Source organism: Streptopelia decaocto (genome assembly GCF_964273445.1).
Source record: "Streptopelia decaocto genome assembly, chromosome: 6".
Lineage (NCBI taxonomy): Eukaryota > Metazoa > Chordata > Aves > Columbiformes > Columbidae > Streptopelia > Streptopelia decaocto.
This window is the reverse complement of record NC_138660.1, coordinates 12,751,631-12,757,630: the sequence shown is the minus strand read 5'-3', so window position 1 is coordinate 12,757,630 and position 6,000 is coordinate 12,751,631. Positions and strand designations below refer to the sequence as shown.

General features: G+C 49.1%; 1 protein-coding gene across 2 annotated transcripts in view; it reads left to right on the top strand.

Moving 5' to 3' along the window:
* The first annotated feature begins 296 nt into the window (after positions 1-296).
* Positions 297-6,000, top strand: part of FNDC3B (fibronectin type III domain containing 3B) — a 195,049-nt gene continuing 189,345 nt past the window's right edge. For both annotated transcript variants that reach the window (XM_082057207.1, XM_082057206.1), the window contains exon 1: positions 297-482. The gene's annotated coding sequence lies outside the window, so the exon portion shown is untranslated. The remainder of the gene's footprint in view (positions 483-6,000) is intronic.

The window sequence follows — 6,000 nt, the reverse complement described above, 5'->3', positions numbered from 1 at the left end:
CAGGACTGAGGGGTGGACGAAGCGAAACCCGGAGCTCGCCGAGGGGACCGGCGGCCGGGCCGGGCCCCTGCCAGACGGCGGAGCCGGCGCTGGGCACCCGGCGATGCGGCACCGCCTGGCTGGGACACGGCCGGGAGCCACCCCGGACCCCCGTCCGCCCCGCCCGGCTCCCCCGCCCGGTGCTCGGGGCCGGGGCGGAGGCGGCGGCGCGGGGCCGGCCCCGTGCGGGGCGGAGCGGCTGCTCGGCGGGGCGGGGGCAGGAGCAGGAGGGCTGGCGTGCCCCGCCGCCGCCCGTCTCAGCCGGCTTTTCGGCGGGAGCCTCTACTCCAGAGTGCGCGGTAGCGTGGGCCGGCCGCGGGCCCCATGTGGTGCCGACATCACTGACATGGCGGAATCCCCGCCGAACGCTCCTGGCACTCGCTCCAGCTAGCCGGGACTCACCGCCGCGCCCGGCCCGCCGCGCCGCACCAGCCCTCCGCCAGGTAAGGACGCCGCGGCGTGGGTAAAGGGGTCCCGGATGGAGAGCCCCGCGGTTCGGCTCAGCGCGGCGGGCAGCCCCGGGGAGCCGCGTCCTCCGCCCCGAGGCGCCGCTCCCGGTCCCGGCTCTTTTGTTCGGCGGCGGGGCGGGAGCGCGGGGCGGCGGCAGCGGGACGGGGCTGCGGCGGGACGCGGCCGCGCTCGGCGGAAAGTTTCTCTCGCTGCTCCCCCCTCGCCCGCCCTCTCCCCGCCCGGTCCGTGTCGCCGCGCCCCGGGGCCCCGCCGGCTCTTCCCCTCCGTGGGGAGCTCCGCGGCGGGCGGCGCCGGGCGGGCAGGCGGGAGCAGCCCCGCCGCGGCCCTGCGAGGGACTGGCGGCGGGTCGGGCCCTCCAGCACCGCCCGGTAGTCCCGAGGGGCTGCCGGCTCGGCCGCTGTCATCGCCTCCGCCCGGCCGCCCTCGCCGCGTACGGCCCGTGCGGCTCCGGGGGAGACTCTGGGGAGCGGTCGGTGCTGGCGGCCGTGTCTGCGGGGGCCGGTGACACGCGTGGGTGTGTGCGTGGCGGCGGCCGCCCCCGCCCTGCCCCAGCTCCCCCGAAGGAGCCGTGTCCGTGGGGCGGGAGGAGGCAGGTCCGCGCCCTCCGGCCGTGCCCGGAGCGGCCCCGCTGCCGGGCAGGTGGGGAACCCGGGGCTCCTTCTCGGCCCCAGCTCCTACCGAAAACGTCTGGATCCAGGGGGCATGTTGGAGAAAAAGCTGGAGAAAGACGCGAGCGACTTCTCCCGGCCCCGTCCTCCCCACCCGGCTCTTGGCTGAGGCGGCTTTGGGAAGGAAAACCCTGGAAACTTTTTATTTAGCTTGCCAGATACCTTTCTAAAATGGCATACTACAGGAGGAATAAAAACGTCTTTTAAAAGCTTAACTTCTCTTAGGTTAAGACCACATCTGCATCCCTCCCCGCTGCCTTCCCCCCCTTCCCGATTCTCAGAAATGTTCTATTTGAATAAGGTTTTGGCTAAGGTTGTGCGGCTTGGAGTTAAATGTAGTGAACCATTTATCCCATCTATATTTGTATAGTAAAAGGTGGGGGGCAAGCCTGCCTCTCTCCATATTAATGATTTTATATTTCATTTGCATTTCCCTGTGTGAGTACCTTAAAGTGCTGGCCTGACTCCTTGAAGTGGGACTTAGCTCATCACAGGTGGGAAAACTGAGAAACTGAGATATGGAAAAATTGAAGTTTCTTGTTTAGTGTCTTTTTTTGTTATTTTGGATAAGTGTTTGGTGTGGGTTTTTGTTTTGTTTTCATTTGAACTCTGTGCTAGATCTGTGAGAACACAATTAATGTATGCCAGTTCCCTGTGCCCTACCCGCATTTGATGTATCCCCCTCACCACTTACCCTGCAGAACCCAGGACTCAACCAGTACGTTCCTGAAAGGTGCCAAACCAGTTTAACTCGAGCTTAAAAATGTGCTAGGCAATGGGATGCATGCACTTAAGTCTAGAACACTGTTTCTCAACGATTTTTGCAGCTGAGCTCACTTAAAAAAGGTTGAGGCTGCCAGGCCTGGCAGTGCCTGGGTGCTTGTGCTGGTCTGAGGCTCTACCCCATTCTGATGCGAGCTGCTGGTCTGGACGTGGATTACACGATGTGTGCTTGGCTGGAAATCCAGATAACGGCATTGTTTCCATAAACCTCAGGAGTCAGTGATGTGCTGTTTCCTCTGGATGGAGGCATCTTGCTCCTCTCACCTCCTCCACCCACAGTCTCGCCCACCTACCACCCCTGCACCTTTCTCAGCAGTATAAGAACATGCTGCCGGTGCTATCAGTAAGAAAATGATTCTTGGCGGTGTTCCCGGGGTCATTTCGGGTCTCACACAGAGGCCGTCTGTTAGTGCTTTTCTCCTGATCTTCAGCACTTTGTAGTTCCCTCTCATTAGTTTTAAAGCAGTTGTGCTTTGTGGTTGTATCGGGACCTTGCTGTGACAGAAATGTCTGCTGCCCCAGAAGTGTCGCATATTGTTTTTCCCAGTTTATTATCTTTTAGCTAGTTTATGCTCATAATATAGCTCAGGGATGAGTCTGTGTGGAAGTTAATATATTTTACAAAATTTTTGGGTTTTTTTGAACTATTGGGACTCATCTGGTTTGGGTTTGAGGTCAGTGCTGGGACAGCAATGAGAGGGTTTTTTCATACTGTTAGCCTGTAGTTGGCTGAAGGATAAGAAATGAAGAAAGTTAGCATCCAAAATAAGCTGACATTCTACTATAGCCAAGAAACCTGGAGCTGTAACTCCATACTGCAAGCATTTTATCTTTACTCTAGGAAAAGTTTGTAACTTCCAAACTGAAGTGCGTTTATTCTGGCACTGTTTTTTTTCCTACATATGGTATTTGGTGAACTGAGAGAAGATTTCTGCATCGTACCTCTTTCTTAGCAGAGAATAACAATTTTCTTTTTACTTTACAGATTCCTTTAAGTTCTCTGATGAGAGAAGCAGTTAAGGGCAGTTAAACCTCTACAGTTCATAAATCTGTGCAAGAAAATATATACAGATCATGCCGCAAACTTCTGCATGTGCGCGGCTGTATTCATGAACTTTCTAATTAGTGTAGTTGGCTTTTCCCTCAAAAATGTATGTTGTCAGTCTGGTGAGCACCAGTGCAGAAGCAAAGTTTACAGTATGAATAAATGTTTGTAGTGTGAGGGTCTTAATTGCTACAGAATACATATAATTACATAAAAGTCCCAGAACCCGTACACAGCTGACTAAAACAAATTACTCTCCACAGTGCTTTTCTTCTCAGGAGAGTTTGTCACTCCTCTCAAAAGGAAAGACATGAGGGAAGATGGAGTGACCTGTGGGGAGCAGCAGGGCTGGCAGTTCGGGGTGCCCTGGGAGAGCATCCCAATCCCTCCACCAGGGATACTGTGGTAGCGGGTTTGTGCTAAACACTGCAAGTTATTGAAGTCCTATTGGTTTGCAACAGGCTTTAGTGTACAGCAAATAAAATAAATAGCAGAGGAAGCCAGCAGACCTCTGTGTAAATCTTAGCTGTGCAAAATACCAGCGAGGCAAAGCGTTTCTCAGAGGTTGCACAGACGACTTGCGCCAAGGTGATCTCTGTGCTGCTGAGCGGTGGCAGTGAAGCAGTGTGGGATCCTTTAGAAACAGGAATATCAAAAGTCACGTTGTTTACGGCCAAGGTTTAGTGTCTCTCTGTGATCTGTCCCTGGAGGTGGAAGGTATGTGGGAAGGGGGAAGTTCTTCAAACAAGGCCATGGAAATAGGAGATGCTGGGTACACAACGGTAACAGGCCATCTACAGTCAGGAATGTTGGTGTCTCAACAAGCAGGTAACTCCAAATATTTTCTAGTGGGGATATGGTGGTTTGCATTTTTTTACCAATTTATTCTAAGCATCTCTTTGCAAAATTGAAGTTTGAAGCTCCATCTCTATTACAGACCGCCAGAAAAAAAAGCACAAACTAATTAAACATGATTTATTGTGGAATTTGTAACAGTGTTGCAGAGATTAGTTGCCTTTCAAGAAATGCTGCTGCAGATGTTAAACCTGTGCTCTGCTCTGAATGAAAAATGACTATGCTATTGAGCAAATACACAAGAAAAGGGTAGTTCCTGTTAAAGTCTGTTCCTGAACAGGAATATTCCCTGGAAGTCCCAGGTAGTGCGGCTTGGAGCAAATCTTCAGGGTGTTTTTAATTGGGAAAGGCTGGCTTGCCTTGAGCTCAGAGGTTGAAATATACCGCTTCTTCAGCGACATGCTTTCTGCCTTTCATCTAAGGAATCCTTTGTTTACAAGTAAATTGCGGTGTTTGTTAGCAAATAACAGACCAAAAAGCCAACTACAACAGCAACTGTATAAGAAACGTTCCTTATTTGTATTTTTAGTGGTGACAGTTTATACTGGTGGTATACACTGAAAGTTACCATTTGGATACTCTGCTTCTTACACTGCAGCTACGTGTGTTATTTATGTAATGTGAAACAACAAGCAGTTCCAAAGTAATTAAGTGTATACTTCATATTATTTTTTTGAAGAGAACAAAAATTGCAGCTAATACTGATACGTGGCATTTGCTTGTTCTGGCATCTGCGTCTACTTTTCTCTGGAAGCTACTCAGTAGAACGACAAGATGGATTCAGAAGTGGAGTTGCTACTGCTGTTTGTTGTTTTTTGGTTTTGATGGTGTGGGGTTTTTTGTTTGTTTGTTTGGTTTTTTTTTAGATTTAGGACAACTGAATTCCAACACTTGAATCCTGTGGATATTAAGGTGATGGGTTTGTCTGATTTCTCTGTACTGACTTAATGTATAGCTATTCTGTGGCAGCAATGCACATACCTTAAAGCATGCTTTATATGTAAGTCTCTTGTAATTGCCTTATACGTAACTATGGACACTTCTATTATTAGATTCTTGCAAGGACTCTAATAATAGAATGTGTGTATGTATGTATGTATTTAAACATATACTTCATGCTTTCAGGAATGTTTTGTATGGAATGTTTTGAGAAGAGAAAAAAGAAATTGCTCTCGAGAGGCTGTTAATAAAAATTTCACAAAGCAACAATTTTAGATGACCCTTGCCACCCTCAAAGATCCTTGGGATGTTGTGGACAGATTTCCCCACACTTTTAATGTAAACTAGGGTAATATCAAGTGTTTTCTACTTAGTTTGTAGCTAGTTTTTTGGGCCTCTGTGCAGCTGTGCCAATTTTACATGGTTGTTCTCTGTTCCCTGCTCACCCACTAATGAAATGCCAACATTCATAATCTAAATCCCTGTGTTATCTTTTGCCCCAAGTATTTCTGCATGATTTTACCATCAAGTCCAAGTCTGCAGTGAAGTAAGATGGTATGATTCTTTTGGATCTTGGGAGCAGAGACTTGTCCTGATTTGTTTCAGGCTGACCTTACAATTTTGTAAGATTTGTTAGCTGCTAGAATTTATTCTGTTTTATAAGTTGCCTTTATTGTGGAAGTATATATGCCTATTCAATGGCAATTTACATAATGTAAGTGACCTTATGCTTGCTGACACTTGAGCTGGTGTAGGTATGTTATTAGGTATTATGCATTGCTCTTTGCTCGTTATTTATTGATGTGGAATAATGCAGCAGAGAAAAAAAGATTATAGCATTTGTGGTTAATGAGAGCAGTGAATAGGGTTCCTTCTGGTGAGCCTGTTTCTTGCAGACTAACGTAATATCAGCTCACAGGAAGATTTGCGTTCCCCGTCATCTTACTAGCAACAGTACAGCAAACAGAAGCATCACTTTATTAGAATAAATTAACAGCAGAAGAGACATGGTTGGAACTGCAGAGGTTGTGGATTATTCAGGGTGTGTAATGCCAGAACTCAAAGGCCTGAATAGTGGCTTTTGTCTGTAAGTACCGATGGAGGTGGTGAGGTTGAAAAGCAAAAGCACAGCTTGGGCTTGACGTACTTCATGAAGCATGTTGCTGCATCGTGTTAGCATTTTGACTTTCATTTGATGTT